The sequence below is a fragment of the Poeciliopsis prolifica genome, unplaced genomic scaffold (assembly GCF_027474105.1).
Source record: "Poeciliopsis prolifica strain line A6 unplaced genomic scaffold, Auburn_PproV2 SCAFFOLD031, whole genome shotgun sequence".
NCBI classification, from domain to species: Eukaryota; Metazoa; Chordata; class Actinopteri; order Cyprinodontiformes; family Poeciliidae; genus Poeciliopsis; species Poeciliopsis prolifica.
In genome coordinates, this window is record NW_026562406.1 from 5,700,551 (window position 1) to 5,716,466 (window position 15,916).

Consider the following 15,916-nt stretch of genomic DNA (forward strand, 5'->3'; position numbering starts at 1 on the left):
GCCCACTGGTTCTTCAGCACCATATCAGGCAGAGTCACATCGTGATTAAACGCAGGGCCATTTAATCACAAAATGTGGGTTTACTGGGGTTAATTCGATGCAGACTTTTGTTCAAAATCACAACAGATAATCTTACCTGGACCTGGACCTATGTTTGCCTTGTTGCTTAAGTGATGGTTGGTACATAGCATGAACTCTACGGTGCAAGGGGGGCGGAGGGGTGTGCTGTTCGATAAACGCTGCAGAAGCTGCAGACGTGACCTGATGGTGTCCCCTGACCAGGGCCCGACAGGAGAGAAGCTTTGTGGAAGGACGCCGGGGCCCCCATGACGGCTCCTGCTGGGAGGAGACAGACAAGACATTTCTAAATCCCATCAGATTGAAGGGGGTGGGGGGACGGTCGTGCAAAGACCCGACTCCCCAGAAGTACAAAGGCTCCAAAGACACAGTGTCCTGTAAAAATAGTGATAGCTTTCACACTATTACAGTATTGAATTTATTACTATTTTATATGACAGATGCACGAAGGAAAAACTAAATGTGTTTTCTTTACAAATAAAAGTCAGCAAAGTGCCTATTTATTCAATCCCTTATAATCTGATACCCCTAAATCCATGGCAACCAGCTGCTTTCAGCAGTCGCCCAATTAGTAGGTTATAAAACCAGAGATCATTCAACCCATTGTCTACACCCGCTTATCCTTACTTAAGCAATGAACATCTGATGGACCTCAAGACATGTTGACGACCAGGGCAAGACAAACATTGACCAAAGGAGAGATTCTGTATGGAGGAGCTGAAGAGATCTGCAGCTCAGGTGGAGAAATCTGTCATCAGGTCAGCTGCTAATGAAAAGCTCTGCAACTTTTACAATCCAAGCAGCCGCTTTCACCCTCAGTTCAGAGAAATTAAACGGCTGCATAGTCACAAATATAATAATATTTGATAATATGATATGGTAATATCATATTATCACATATGATAAAGAGGACATCTTATAATTCCTCTTCAACAGGAGATCAGTTGTCATTTTTAACCAGCAACTGCTTTATTTCCATATTTATGTTTAGTTTTGTTTTTATAAAGAAAGAAAAAGATCTAAGAGCTGTTTGTCTATACGGGATGTCGATATTTGCACAAAGTTTCCAGCCTGATAGCAAGAAAATGAGATCAAACTGAAAATGACTGTTAAATAAAATTATTCCATGAAAACAGAAATGAAAACAATATCTAACATCCGGACTTCTTTCTGCAGGTTCCTGGTCTAAGACGTTCCACACCAGAGGTTTATTGATAATTGAAAGGACAAGAGCTGTTATTGGAAGAGTTCACACAGACGACACCATGTAAACCTGAACATGTTATTCTTCAAGGTGACACATGGCAGCAGCATACTGGGGCAGAGTATTAAAAAAAAAGTTGGAAAACCAAGTTTCTTTTTTTTTTGTTTTTGTTTTTTTATCATAAATCATTAGGATTTATGATATGAATACTTTGACAATGTACTGCAAACCCTGTTGAGTCTCATCCACACAAATTTAGAGTTGTAAAAGATCTCTAACCGTTGAGAAACGTCCAAGCAAACAGAAAGATGTTTGCTCTCACTTTGTCGTGTGTGAAAGAACGACAGGCAGCGACAGGCCTCAGGTTGCGTGCCGCATGCATAAAACTTAAGCTGTTGTCTTTGGGGCACAATGCCCAGAGCAAACACCGCAGGTCCCTCAAAAGATGAAGAAACAAGAGCAAGGCATTCAGAGGGGCCCCTATAGGCAATTATTCTGGCATGCATGCACACACACATGCAGAGAGGATACAGGCCGTCAGGGAGCGGCATGACTCCTCAGGCTCCGCCTCTTCAAACTGTTTTTTGTTGTTGTTGTTTTTATTTTTTAAGGTAAAAACATAATTGGGACTGGAAAGCAGGAGAGGAGAGACACAGCAGGAAGAACAGGAGATCTCACCATCTTGGCAAAAACGTGTGTAGTTCAGGTGACTCCAAGAATCTGCTTTGTTCTCTTTGGTCCACTTTTTGTAAATTGTGATCACAAACACTTTTATTTTTTTACAAGTGATTGTCACTGAATTCAAAACTTTTTCACCACCTTAGAAACAATTAGTTGTGGGAGCAGGTTTTCCATGGCTTTTGAATCATCCTATTTGCTCCTTTCATTTTTGATTTTCTCTCTTGAGATTTTTCCTTTTCGTCATGGAATATTAGGAAAAATATCAATGCAAAGCAGTACATAATTGTGCAGTGTAAGGAAAAGCAACTTTCCTACAAAAAATAAAAACAAAGCCCTGAAACGTATGCGGTGTAGGCCCCTGGGTGTCCAGATTGGATAAAATTGTCTCTTAACATAAATGTTCAAGTAGGTCATGAGCTGCTTTTGGCTTGAACTCTGACTGGACCGTTTCTGTATACTTTGGGCCCGCCGTCCTTCTGGCAGGAAATGGGAAGTTTCTTGGAAATGGACTCCAAATATTAATGTTTGTTGCCACTTTTGACTTGTGGCTGTGATGCTCTGAGAAACGTGTTGAAGGGAAGCTCTGCACCGGTGACAACACAAATCCTTGGTTCAGTTCTCTTTAGGAGTCATGTCACCTGTTTCTTAATTAACTTCAAGTTACATCGCTATCATTTCATCTGGTTGCTCTTCAAAGCAACTCAGACATAAATTGGCCAAAACAGAACAACCATAAAAACCTGTAAAGTTTATGAACAAAAGGTGATCGCAACTACCGTTACATTTTTGGTATCACGACCCTTCAGATCCCGCGCGACCTCCGACAGGCTTCTGTGGACATGGAGTCCTACTAAGTAGGAGGAATATTATAGCAGAGTACTATACATCTAAAACAGATGTCAGAGGGATAATACTTTTGAAGTCGATGCCAAAATCAGCCGAGGGCAAGAAGAAGAGGAGTGGAAGGGAAGCGCAACGCGTCTGAATGAAAACCTACAACAATAACGTCTGAGTTATGGTCCCAGTACGCTGGAGTCAAAAACTGGATGTTGTTAGCACTTAGATTTCCCACATAAAAGCACAGAAAATATGACCGCTGACTTTACCCGAGTGCTTTCATCCACATGCAGGAGGCATGCAGAGGGCACATCAACAGCGTCAAGTATTTAACAAAGCGGGGGAAGGACTGTGAGGTAATTGCATCAACATGAAAAGCTCTGGAGGTTTGGCTATATGTTTTTGAGGCGCTGCAGAGTACATGGTGTTTAAAGCTCCTCAGAGGGTCAAAGCAGAGGCGAGGAGCTCTTCAAAAACCGTTTGGCTACAGAGACTCTGTGTGTTCTGGGCCCATTTAAAAAAGCGTCCAACTCTGTGGAAGATCGCTTTCTTTGGTAATAACTCACAGTGCCTTGCAGAAGTGTTCACACCTTATTTAAGTTTTAGTCACATGGCAACCGCAAGCCTTCGGATGTTTTATTGGGATTTTACGCGACGTAGCAACACAAAGCAGTGGATAATTTTAGGATTTCTGCTCTGCCTCCTTCGGGAACATCAAAGCTGAAGCTCGGTCAGACCGCGCGGGAAACGGTTGTAAACATCATTTTGTAAGCCTGCCCACGGTTTTCCTGATTTAGGGCTGAGTTATTCCCATTGCATGCATGTATGTTGCCTTGATCTGTTTGGCTGTAGCCCCATGCTGTTTTGTCGTTTTCTTTCCCGTCTCGGACAGGTTTTTCCATTTTGATTGTTTCGTATTTAGCTTTGTCCATCTTTCCATTGACTCTGACCAGCTTTTCTGTTTGTGCTGAGTAAAAGAATCCCAACAGCGTGACGCGTGGATGGTGTCTCCAACGTGTTAGTTTTTAACCGTGTTGCATTTTTTAGGTAGGGCCGACATGTTCAGTTTTGTTTAATAGATCTAGAGCTCTGTCTTTCACGTTTGCTATCTCCTGTGACTTGTGGCAAGCTGCAATCACAGCTTCTTTTGGGATTTCCTTCTTTCTTCTTTCATAAAACACAGATTTTTAAATGTATTTCTTCATTTTATTTGACTCTTAATTTCAAACAAATCAATTGAAAACAATAATACATGTACATACAGTTAGGGCCAGAAATATTTGGACAGTAACACAATATTTGTGAGTTGGGCTCTGCATGCCACCGCATTGGATTTGAAATGAAACCTCTACAACAGAATTCAAGTGCAGATTGTAACGTTTAATTTAAAGAGTTGAACAAAAATATCTGATAGAAAATGTAGGAATTGTACACATTTGTTTACAAACACTCCACATTTTAGGAGCTCAAAAGTAATTGGACATATAAACATAACCCAAACAAAAAAGTTTTTTCTCAATATTTTGTTGCGAATCCTTTGGAGGCAATCACTGCCTTAAGTCTGGAACCCATGGACATCACCAAACGCTGGGTTTCCTCCTTAATGCTTTGCCAGGCCTTTACAGCCGCAGCCTTCAGGTCTTGTTTGTTAGTGGGTCTTTCCGTCTGAAGTCTGGATTTGAGCAAGTGAAATGCATGCTCAATTGGGTTAAGATCTGGTGATTGACTTGGCCATTGCAGAATATTCCACCTTTTTGCTCTCATGAACTCCTGGGTAGTTTTGGCTGTATGCTTGGGGTCATTATCCATCTGTACTGTGAAGCGCCGTCCGATCAACTTTGCAGCATTTGGCTGTATCTGGGCTGACAGTATATCCCGGTACACTTCAGAATTCATCCGGCTACTCTTGTCTGCTGTTATGTCATCAATAAACACAAGTGACCCAGTGCCATTGAAAGCCATGCATGCCCATGCCATCACGTTGCCTCCACCATGTTTTACAGAGGATGTGGTGTGCCTTGGATCATGTGCCGTTCCCTTTCTTCTCCAAACTTTTTTCTTCCCATCATTCTGGTACAGGTTGATCTTTGTCTCATCTGTCCATAGAATACTTTTCCAGAACTGGGCTGGCTTCTTGAGGTGTTTTTGGGCAAATTTAACTCTGGCCTGTCTATTTTTGGAATTGATGAATGGTTTGCATCTACATGTGAACCCTTTGTATTTGCTTTCATGGAGTCTTCTCTTTACTGTTGACTTAGAGACAGATACACCTACTTCTCTGAGAGTGTTCTGGACCTCAGTTGATGTTGTGAACGGGTTCTTCTTCACCAAAGAAAGTATGCGGCGATCATCCACCACTGTTGTCTTCAGTGGACGCCCAGGCCTTTTTGAGTTCCCAAGCTCACCAGTCAATTCCTTTTTCCTCAGAATGTACCAGACTGCTGATTTTGCTACTCCAAGCATGTCTGCTATCTCTCTGATGGATTTTTTCTTTTTTTTCAGCCTCAGGATGTTCTGCTTCACCTCAATCGAGAGCTCCTCTGACCGCATGTTGTCTGGTCACAGCAACAGCTTCCAAATGCAAAACCACACACCTGGAAACAACCCCAGACCTTTTAACTACTTACTTGATTACAGGTTAACGAGGGAAAGGCCTTTTGAGTTAATTGCAGCCTTTGGAGTCCATTGTCCAATTACTTTTGGTCCCTTGAAAAAGAGGAGGCTCTGCATTACAGAGCTATAATTCCTAAACCCTTTCTCCGATTTGGATGTGGAAACTTCATATTGCAGCTGGGAGTGTGCACTTTCAGCCCATACTATATATAAATTGTATTTCTGAACATATTTTTGTCAACAGCTAAAATAACAAAACCTGTGTCACTGTCCAAATATTTCTGGCCCTAACTGTATGTGCATATATGCATACATATGTTTAAACACACACAAATCAAACAATGTTTTGCAAGTGGTCCTAGTTTTCCTTTTACTAGGCTCAATCCAACTGAGCTGCAGCTCCTCCAATGTTTCCTGGGTGTTTATTTGATTGATGATCTCCTTGCTGAAATGAGCAGCTATGCCTCAGTGTAGTTTCTGTTCTGTTGAACTCTTTCAATTTCTTTAATGAATTGAATACTTGGCATTCGTATTCCACCTCCTCGATCATGGTGAAGTTGTTTTTCCACTGATATTCTCTAGTGAAGCCTCTGAGTCCGTCACAGATTAACTGGTTTTATACTGAAATTAAAATACATGCTGGTGGACTGTCATGAAAGTGACTTTTGAAGACAATGCACTTTTTTTAGGGGTAGAATGCACACTGCACTTTTCTTACATTTTTGTTTTTAAGAAACAAAGTTGACAACCATCGCTTCACGTCGCAATTTTTCACTACTTTGTCCGTCTGCCTCACAAAATACATTGAAGTTTGCGATTGTAGCTGCCACAATAGATTAGTGACGATGGATTTGGAGGACACAATCATCTCTGTCAGGACATTTAGAGAGTCCTCTCATGTTGCTGGTTCGTCCTCACGTGGAGTTTTCTGAAGAACTTTTATCCACAGGAGGCAGCTGCAATGTCAAGCTGTCAACTGAATCTCCAAACAGGAGAGTAATCATTAAAGTACAAGTACATTATTCACCAAGCAGGACAGGACGTTCCTCTGTTCACACAAGCAGATTTGTTGTTGATATGACTTAGCAAGAGGTCCCTTGACGCCCGACGTGCAGTTTGAACGACTCTTCTGTCTGAAACCAGACAGATCCGTGCTCACGGCTCATCAAAGGCCGAGATCCAGGTGAGCTGGACCGTGTGACGTAGAAATGAATGCTGAACATTTGAACCCTCGTGATTTATAAGTGACGCTGAATAACAGGGTAAAAAAAAAAAGTAGATAAACTCCATGAGGGAATATTTCAGTTTTCCTCACGATCTGCACTTTGTGCTCCGATGTGAGGAGGGCCTCCTGCTCTGACCACATCAACCCCTTCCAATGACATCAGAGTAATATCTAAAGTATGCAGGGCCCGCGGGAGGAGAAACGCTGAGCCCAAGTTGGACCACTTCCACCTCGCCATCTGGGCCCGCGCCTTGCCGAGGTGCACGTGTGCGGCAGCAGTCATCCCAGCAGAACCGGAGCATTCCGTAGACTAGAATGAGCTACTGTATTTTTTAAACCCAGGAGGCGAAGGGGGTAATTCTGTTGAAAGGGTCAGAGGTCATGTTGATGGACCTCTAAGGGGGATTTCTAATAGTTTATGGTAAGTTAAAGATGCTTAGGCGCTGCCGGTTTGGTAAATCCCCTCAGTTATCGGGTAACACACAGATAAATATAATTACTTTTTCTACCTCCATGGAGAAAATTAATAACCGTTTCGTGTCTCCTTATTGACCGAAAGAAGAAACCATTAGCATCATCAGTTCTAATAACGGCCACTTGTGCATCATCTAATTTCTGTTACACAATTTTCCTGCAGCATATGGCTTCCCCTGGGCGGCAACCCCGTGCCTGCAAGATGTGCATCACCTGTTGTTCGCACAGCCAGCCATCTGCAGCAGGCCCGATGCTCTCCTCTCCTCTTCCTGTGCCTGCGTCTTTGATCAATAACTCTGTGGTCATCAGTGTGTTCACCAGAGAGGGGCCCATTGTCAGCTAATTACAGGCCTGCTGCTCTTTTAACCGAGCCGGTGGTTGGATGAGGATCATTAAAAGTCAGCTGAGGCGTGCTTTTACTCCTACCATGTTTCTTTTAAGCAAATAAATAAATAAAAAAACGGCAGCTTGTAACCACACTGCACCCAAACAGATCTCCCCAAATCACACCGCCATTGGAGCGTGAGGAGTGAAAGAGCTTCTGTTCACTGGGATTTCGGAAGCTTTGGTAAAAAATCAACAACAAAAAATCTGTCTTAAAAAGTGTGTGGAACGTAATATACGGAAAGAATTGAGCTTCAATGGCTTCTCCCAGAACTCCCAGTGCCAACGACAGAAATTCACAGTTCGGTCAGAATCAACCAGTCAGAGCCTGGAGGTCAATCGCCCTCGTGTACACGCCACTCACACCCTGCCCTTTGCTCTCTGCTGTGCTACACCTGGTTTGCCAAAACACAGCCTGCCATGAACGCTCAGGCTCATTAGCATAGCCATCAATGATGGTGGATGAACAGTTTTCCGAGAACTTTTGCACATACGTCGGGACAGTTTTAACAAAAACGTACAAAAAAGAAAACAAAAAAGTAAAATTTAAAAATTTATAAAAGTTACATCCAGAACGTTTCAGATTTCAAACACCTGAACTCAGTAAATCTGTTTGTGATTCATCTGTTCTGCTACAGAACATCGCCGAACACGCAGCATTGTAGCCTGCCACACTTTTAAGACATAGAAACGTTAAAGGAGTACTTCTGAAGGCAGCGTCTCAGCTCTTGCAATGCGCAGACAGTTTAAAGGCAAACACTGCATTGCCTGGCGACAGAATCATGAATTGCACACAGACTCAGGGTGTGTGTCCCAGAGTCATTGTTTGTCTTCTTGTATAATGGACAGCGTGATTAAGACACCACTTAGTCTTATGCGCGGACATGTATGGCGGCTCCCCTCCCTTCCAGTGATAACAGAGGAAGGTCAGTGAAGAGGTCACTGAGCGTAGCAGTGACAGCATACTTCTACTTGAAGCCCCGGTATTATTTCTTGATAAAAAGTAAAAAGAAATTGTGATACTACTAATCCATGTTTCAGTGAAGCAGGCAGTGAAGCGTTCAGAGGCAGAGGTGGCGTCTTCCTGAGGGAGCAGAGAGGAACCTCCTGGCCCTTTATCATCTTTCCTGCTGTTATCCCAGCCAGCGTCTCCTCTCTAATCTCCATGGTCACCGCAGACTGGACGTCACCATGGTAAGACTCCTCTCTCTCAGGGCCCCCCGCTCCCTCACTCATATCCCCTTCCCGTCAAGGACGCCCTCCTTATATTACACCGCAATTCATTCTAAAGCACCAGATAGCACTTATTGGCGACTTGGTGTGTTGAGAGAGAGGACTCGCATCTGACCAGCGCGTGTGTCTTTCCATTTCACAATTGCGGTGAAATGCAAAGAGGCGAACTCGGCCGAACATCTCAGATTTTCTCCTTCGTTCCCGTGTCTCTCTCGGCGACCGGGAATTAGTGCCTTACTCTCATTGAGTGAGGTCGTCAAACATGACCGCGGGCGGCAGCCATGTTTTATCTGTCATTCAGGACCTGGGGCCCGGTCGAGATACGAGTCGGCATCTGAGTTCAGGGGACAGCGGCGCACACACGCAATCATGGTCACTACAAGATTAATGACACGCCATCTTGAGTTCATATTCAAGATGGAAGCAAACATGGAGTTGAAAGTTCCAGCTTTAATGAAGCTTTACCTAATAATCAGTTTATTCCCAATGTAACAAAGCTCAACAGGCTCTAGGTTTGAAATAATGAAAGAGAAAACTGATTTTATTGCATTCAGGTCTTGCAAAAGGATTCAGATGGATTGAATTTCTTCACACTTTAAAACCACAAACTTTAATGACTTTTGTAACAAATTGACCTTAGCCTCTGTTTCACCTGTTACTCCCAAACGAGATCCAGTTCAACCAATTTAACTTAGAAGTAACCAAATTGGTAAATAGAGTCTGCCTCAACTGAGCTTCAAGAGCTGTAGAGATCCACAGATCCGGTAGGAGAATTGATATACAGGTTAGTTGTGGAATCGTGACATTTGATTCACAAATATTAAAAAGAGCTACAATTCCAGAGGAATCAGCAAACTTGTGGAAGAAAGTGCTTTGGGTGAAAGGAGGGCATTTTAGCCACATTAAAGTACAGTGACGATGACGGATGGTGGCAGCGTCACGCTGTGAGATGCTTTTCTTTAGCAGGGACAAGAAAGGTGGTGAGAGTTACCGGAAAGGTGGGTGGAGCCAAAATCTTGGAAGCTGCAAAATTCCATCCTGAGACAAAGGTTCACTTTCCAGCAGGACGGTGACCCAAAACATACAGCAGAATGATTCACACTGGATTCTCCAGCTCCAGTCGTCTGGAGCTGCTGCTCTGCACGCTTCCAGCTCTAAATCCAATGGAGAATCTGTGGAGAGACTTGAAATCAGCTTTTGTATGCTCTCCATCCAGTCTGAATGAGGTTGAGCTTTAGGGTTAGACAAAAGGAGAATGGGAGAAACACACACCTCAGTTTTCAGAAACTATTTTAGAAAATGATGGAAAACACATAAAATTCCCCTCGCCACCAAAAAATGATCTCTAATGTGATACAAATTTGGTAAAAAAAAAAAAAAGTTCAATAAATGTGAATGCTTGTGAATTACAAGAGAGATGTGTGTTCAATGTTTAAATTGAAACAAGAGTGTGTTTGCCTGAAGCCCATAGTGTGTGGACACAGACCCACCAGTCCAGCTGAAAGATGACAGTCAGCAAAGGGTCATCAAAGAGTCTCTCCTGCGACCGCATCCTTCTCTCAAAAACAAAACAAAAAAACACAAAAACAATGGCAGGAAGCGGCTGCAGGTCTTCAGGAGACGAACTGCACACAAACATCTTGGGGCAGGACTCCTCAGACTGGCGCTGAGGGTGCATCCATTTCCTGTTTTCAGCTCCCGGCTGAGCGAAGTCGTGTGCCAACTCCTGCTAATGACTCAAAGCGTCGTCGACCGTCGCTAACGCAATCAGTCAACGCTCTATTACGGTCAGAATGGAAGCGGAGCAGACGCCACATCCTTGCATTCACCCGGCAGCATCGAGTCATCGTTAGGGGGTGACCAGAAGCGATGCCAGGGGGCTGCGTGTCGGCGGCGAGGAACACAATGGCTTATTAAGAGCACCCTACCACAGAGGAGAAGAGGACATCCTCCCCACATGGCTGATGGGGGGGCCGCCTGGCTCCAACTCTAATCTACTCCCTGTGTTTATAAAATAAACATCAACCCACAGGCTGCCCACTCCTCTCGACTCCTGCACCCTCATCCCTGCATCTGGCCGACCTTTGACCTGGAAAGTTTGAACTGTTCTTCCTGTCCAGTGGAACGTGAGTGAAGAATAATGCTGCCCCCCGCCCTCACAAAGAAAAAAACTGCACTGTAAGCAGGTTTTACGCATCAAACAATGGGATTACCAAACACATCCTCAGAGAGGTGGGAGATGCGGCAGCTGCAAACTGACGCCTGGCCACACAAAGACACAGAAACATGCGTTCATGTGGATTACGAAGAAGTCGTGAAACTTCAAAATGGAAGGATCGCATCACTGTTGCGTGCAGGTGCAAATATGGGCAAGCATTTAGAGAGGACTTTGTTTACTCGCCTTGAGTTACCTCTAATTTGCCACACTCAGGCAACAGAATTACTCTGTCAAAACAAGGCTGCTCGTGCAGACATTCCCGTCAGACACCCCCCAGCCCCTTCTCCCTGGGAGCCCCGAGCCCACTGGTGTCGGAATGAGACGAGATAAGCCCATGGTCGGCCTCCATCAACACATGAGCCTTTCAGAGGCGAGTAGAGTTACAGACAGGCGCTCCTCTGGGGCTCAGTGGGAGTGGGAGCAAGGAGGGGTAACGGGGGGCTGCTCAGACATTGGTAGGTTTTCCTAATCTGCACCCAGCCGGGCTGCTGATGCCCACCATCTGTGTCTGTAACTCATCACCCACTGGCCAGGAGCCTCGGCAGGCGCGCAGAGGAGTAAACAAACAGTCTGACGGGGCAATTTCTACACACTTGGGTTGGTTAATTATCAATTAGGAGCAGAGGAGAGCCGCCTGCAGAGACAAGAGAACGACTGGAGCCAGCTGTGAAATACGCATTTTGATTTTATATTTCAAACTCGTCGGGACTGAAGTTGATCCAATTCCGATAGTTTTTATGGTGTGTTTTGGAGGTTCTCAGAACACATGCGCGCACATTTGTCAGTTACAGCATATGTAGAGAATCTAATCTAATCTGCTCTGCATCCCCAGAACCAGAACCGAACATGGAGCAGCAGCATTCAGCTTTTACACTCCATCAGTCTGGAGCAAACGTCCAGAAAAAAAAAAAACTAGCTGAAACACTGAGTTCTTTCAAATCAAGGCTGAAAGCCCACCTGTCTGGAATTGCTTAGGTGGAACATTGACCAACAAATTAGATGCGTATTGATGATTTTGAAATGCTTGCTTGCTTCACGACCTGTGACTTTATGATGTTTCTATTACGTAAAATGTGCAACACAAATAAACTTAACTTGACAGGTCACACAGCAGCCAACAAGCTTAAAGGAAAAAATGGACTAAACAGACAAAAAAAAAGGCACCGTTTCATCCCATATGTAACCGTGAACTCCAAGTTTGTGGGATTGTGTCCATCCAGTAGTGGTTTTCATATCGTTATAAATCTCTTGCTGTCGTTCGCATAGGATTTAAGTTAACTTTTCCAGCAGGAAAATTCTTAAAAACTCCATTATGATACATTTAAAGAAAGGAAGCCTGAAAAACATTTCCTTTGCTCCCCTTGCTCACACTTTGCCAGAACTTTAAAAAAAAAGTCTTTCAAAGCTTTTCCAGTGAATAAGAAATCCATGTTTCACCATCCTCTTTCCTGACGGTGCTTGTTTCAGGATCCCCTATACCCCCCAAAAAGAAAGCAGTTCAAACAGGACTCAATTATGTGGAGAGAAACTATTATGACAGCTTTAATCACCTCCAGCAGATACTGACGACAGAGGCGAGTCAACCGGACTCGGTCGGTGTCGGGGAAAAATGTGGCCGCTGGTCATGCTCCATTTGCTTGATGAGGCTTCACAGTCATAATTGTACGCGCCTCTGGCACTGTTAAGCCAGGGGATCCAGAGGGGTCAAGAGGTCGGGAGGATGGGTGCTGCGGGGATAAGGGGCTTGCGGGAAAGACAAGTGACTAAGATTAGATGAAACGGCTGAAACTTTTCAAGCAGCGCGGCAGCCATGCAGGTGTGAAACATTTTCCCCGACGTAACCCAAACACGATAGGTCGTTTGGAGCAAAAGTGCCCTGTGGGCGCACGGAGAGCAGGCAGCAGTGGCCGAACCATTTAGTAGGCCTCACTTGCCTTTCATTTACCACACGCCTCCATGTTTGAATGCGGCGTCACACAGACGCTTGTTGCTTCACAACGTTTTGAAAGCAGAGGCTTAATGCCAGTGTTGGAGGATCTGTTTTGACATCAGTAGGTTCATTGAAGAGATTCAGAAGCTTGTCTCTTTACCTGTTTCTTTCGATTACATTGTTGCTGAAAAAGTGCAATATGTATAAAATTACCTGATCTCACTGAACCTTACCTACTATGTACTGATCAGACTGTAAAGCGTACGTTAGGGCAAAGAAAGTGCTTCAGTGTGCAAGGAGTGAAGCTGACAACCAAAAAGAGAAAAGCTGAAGTTCTTCAAAAAGCAAGACTCTTAACAGAATAAGATTGGATTTTTAAACATGGGGTTCGTAAATGATGTGCTGATGAAAACATTCATGGAATCCATGTTTTCTAAAAATCCAGATCTGTTGGCCCAGGAAGATTAAGCTAATATCTACTCTGGGAAACTCCAAGAATAAAGTGGACTTGCAAAGTCTTAAGAAAAAAAACAAACACTCTCATAGAAACTGTAAAATGTAAAGTCATCATATCATTTGGATAGGATTTACAAAGCAGCCAATAACCATGTAGGCTACATGGTGAGTGGGGATGAAAGCAGTGCACCACGAATGATCTTCCTGAGTGAAACACGCACTGAGAATGTAACATGTCAAGTATTGTGCAGTCAGGGTAAATGGCTGTGATCATATTAAAAGTAAAGAACAAGAACAATGCAAGAAGCAAAAAAAAAAAAACATATCATAATGGTTTGACTAAATGCTTTTTCATAGACTTTATGAATGGTACTCTTCTCGCTAATTGTGCTGACTGGAAACACTATATAAACCTTTCTCTGTTTCACACGGGAACATCATTAATGGCGCACTGCCTCCAACCTCCACTGCCTGCATGTGACATTTCCCTAAATTCGTCTACTGGATAAATACGTTAGATTTTCGTGAAGTGAAATGATGTTTTTGAGCTTAGAGTTTGCTTTGTTCTCGGCCCAACTCGGACGAGCTGCGGCGGCTTTACAACTTTATGACAGAATGTCATTTCAAACCTCCTGAACCAACCGTCGTGGATCTTGCTATTTTGAAAACCTCAGCACCCTCTTCATCCCTCCCTCCCTCGTGCTGATGATTTCCATGCATCCCTTACAGGAGTGTGCCCTCTGGGAGCGGCCAGAAAGAGAACCGTGATGACATTTGAAACACTAAAATGCACCCGGGAGAATTTTCGGGTGTTATTCCACGGCATATTTACAAGCTAAGCCATTTGTGGATTCTCAGTGGAGGTCAAATTATAAAATGGAAACTGACGGGATGCCAAGTGGCCTTTTCCAAAAACAGGCATGAACTTGTAAGCTCAAAAAATAAAAAAAGAAGGTCTCGGCCTGCGTCGCTGCAAATTGGAAACATTACCAAGCACTCGTTTAACAGTAGTCTCTGTTTACGTTGGTCTAATGTTGCTCGCAGGGGCCGCAGGACGGAAAAACATTTACAGAGCTGTCATGTTTCCAGAACACGACGGCGAGTCCAGAGCCCAGACTCACCTCAGTTTGTTTCTAGAAAACTCTCAGCGTTTGAACATAAAAGGCAGGAACTCTCCTGTAGGTCTGGGAGCATATAAAGAAAACTCATTTGTAATCTTAAAAGCGGAAGATAAAAGGGCAGAAGGGTGCTTCAGTTATTCACCCATGCCTTAGCATAGAGACCTCTCCTCTTAATGTGGCTTGCACAAAGACTGATGTTTTCCCCCAGCGCCATAAATAACTTTTTATTCTCCTCTGCTGCAGAAAGTTCACCTGCACAGACGATCCCAGTGTCGCCCCCTCCATATTAGTTACTGTGGCCTTCTAATCTGACCTGAGCCAACCTGTCATGCTCCATCAAACGTGGGAATCGGATACATCAGGAACACATGCGCTGCTGCTCGCGGTTATTTCCCCCAAACACACCACCGCCTCCCCTGTGCCTCGGCACAGCGAGTCTGGGAGAGGAGAGAGCGAGAGAAAGTCACCCGCGTCAAATGAATCAAGCATTGTGACAAGGGGTCCGTTGGGCCCTGGGATCACATGAAGGATCACAAGTCCCTCTTTTTGTTCCCTCTGCCCCCCATTCCTGTCCCCTCCCGCTCCGTCCACCATCTTCATTAGCTGGAGATGAGAGCCGCTGAGTGGCCCTCCGAAAGGCGTATATTTCCGTTGATGAAGAGATAAATCAGATCATTTCTGGGGTGAGGAAGGGTGAGCACAGAGGAAGCCTTCTTGCTCACCCCCCTTTGAGATGTAAATGGCACGGTGGCGGCAAAAGAGGGCCAGGTGTCCGATGCAAAGAGGAAAAGCGTGACAGTGCATGCATTCCTCACAGGGACCTCGGGCATTAACTGTTGCCGTGCCTCATGTGGGGGAAACACCAGCAGGCGCCATCATGTCCTCCTGACGGCTCAGGTGAAATCAGACATCAGGTGCGATCGCATCGATTACTCTGTGATAGGCGGTGGCCACTTGGGCATTTAGACACTGATCAGTCTGACTTCTTTGCAAAACGGCTCAAGCAAACTGCGTGGAGAGCATCACCAGGCAGCAGCTCCCGCGTTTTATTGGAGATTCTCAACTGACTGGATGTCAGGACTTTGACTGGGCCATTCCACTTTGAGCGTTAATCTTTCCATTGTAGCTTCGGTTGCATGTTTAGGTCGTTGTCCTGCTGGAAAGAGAACCTCTCTTCCTCACTTTCAAGTTTTCTTTTGGTTTTTCAAGCAATTTAGCTTCACTCACCTTTACCTCAACGACAAGAGGTTTCTGCCCATCCTGCAGAAATAATTCCCACAGCATGACCCTTTGATCCAGTTACTTTGCTGCTTTATATTGGTCTACGACATGAAATCATTTGCAGATCCGTCGTGGCAAAAAGTAAAAAAAATGTTCACAGGGAGCGAATACTTTCACACACCTGAGCTGATGCTGTGAAAATCAAACACTTTTTAAACATGGCTACTTTCTAAATTTCCTG